Source organism: Homalodisca vitripennis, unplaced genomic scaffold, assembly GCF_021130785.1.
Source record: "Homalodisca vitripennis isolate AUS2020 unplaced genomic scaffold, UT_GWSS_2.1 ScUCBcl_174;HRSCAF=1496, whole genome shotgun sequence".
In the NCBI taxonomy this organism is placed as follows: Eukaryota; Metazoa; Arthropoda; class Insecta; order Hemiptera; family Cicadellidae; genus Homalodisca; species Homalodisca vitripennis.
The window spans coordinates 164421-166387 of NW_025776301.1; positions in this window are offsets into that span (position 1 = coordinate 164421).

Genomic DNA, 1967 nt, shown 5'->3' on the forward strand with positions numbered 1-1967 from the left:
GGGACTCAGTAATCCAATGTGGGTTTTCACTAGCCCAGTAACGGCAATTGTGCCTGTTAACATTGCCATTTAGGAAAAAAGTTGCCTCATCAGAAAATAGTATGTTGGTCAGAAAATCTCTATTGTCATCACATTTGCGCATCACAAGTTCACAAAACTCAACTCTTCTGTCGTAATCATCCTCACTTAACTGTTGGACTAAATGAACTTTAAATGGTTTGTATTTATTAATTTTCAAAATCTTACTCACAGACATAGGGTGCATATCATGTTGCTGTGCAGCTTTTCTGAGCGATGTATGTGGGTCTTCAATAAATGTTTGCAAAACATCTAGTGCATGTTCTTCATCTGTTGCAGATTGTATCCTACCCGACTTTGGCCGATTACGTACACTCCCTGTCATTTCAAAACGCTCAATAGTTTTTGATATTGTTGAAACACTTATGGGATTCCTTTCTGGGAAAGTGTCATTAAACAAATTACAAACTTCCCGATAAGATCTTTGACAATCGCCATATCCTCGCATCATCAACAGAGTAATTCGTTCTCTTTCAGACAATTCCATTAAAATGCCAAATAAAAACTGAACTACTGTAATTAGATAACTTGTTGACAGCAATGCTTCAGAGACACTGATTAACTCGACAGGAATGATATGACCTTTGTCCATTTGTAATTCCCAAGCTTAGACCTGTCTAGTGAAAGCTCCATGCTCAACAAACTGAAACCTGTAGACCAGATGATTAATAACACAATAATGTTTCTCATAGGCTAGTGACCTTTGTCTCTTTAAACCTTCCTGCTGACTGGAAAACACCAAGTACAGATTCATAAGTAATCAGAGAAAGTGACTCATAAGTTTTATTCATTGTAATAAAAACTGGTAAATTTGTACTAATGAAACCAGCTTAAAAATAAATTGTTTATTTTATTTTAATTGAAATGCTAAAAAATTAGTGTAACACATTTTGTGGCAAGAACCATGTTAAAATTACATTGTTGAACATCAGTAAATTTTCAATACTAAAAATGCTCTATTTTCTGATAGAATAATTCCTTTGAGATGCGGTTTGTGGCATTCAATTCAGTAAGCTATTACCTTTAAAATTATGTATCACAAGGTACAGTAAAAGCCCGCTAATTCGGCACTTTCGGGGATCGAAGTGTTCCGGATTATTGAAAATTCCGGATTACCGAGCGTCATATGAAAATGCCGGAAAATTCGGTTTTTAGCCGCTATGCCTTTCAGAGGTCTTGGCTTTTTTGCTTTTCCGATGACGAAAGGCGTCAACATGTGGTCCCCTAAGGCATTGCCACAGAGCAAAATTGTCAAACGGTCTTTGTTTTTTTTAAAGCCTTTGGCACATTTCTCATCCCCTGCTGCCAAAGTCGAATTAGGCAAACAACGCCAAAGTAGGCCAGTTTCATCAGCGTTGTAAATCCGGCATGCTGACAAATCGTAGTCTTCAACTAGATTTTCAAATTCAGCTTTATATTCTTCAGCCGCATTTTGGTCGGCTGATCGGAGCTCCCCAGCTACATCAAGCTTCCGTATTCCGAGTCGATTTTTAAATCGGTGCAGCCAACCATCAGAAAATGCACATTCTTTCTCATCTATTTTTAATTCCTCACGGAACTGTTTAGCTTTTTCCATGGTCATGGGCCCAGTCACAGGCTTCCCTTCAGACCGCTTAGCGCTAAACCATTTGAATAAAATTTCGTCAAGGTCGTCAAGTTTAGGTTTTTTTAAAGTTTGTCGAGACTGCATGTCTTTGACATTTGTAGTTTGAGACTTAAATTTAAGTAACTTTTCTTTATTCTTCTTGATGTCATACATTGTTGATGAACCAATGTTGAATTCTTCCATTAGCTTCATTCTACTCTCACCTTTTTCTACACGTCTTATAATTTCTAGCTTTTGTTGAATGGTAAGTGTGACATGCTTACGTTTATTTCCAACTTTGCTG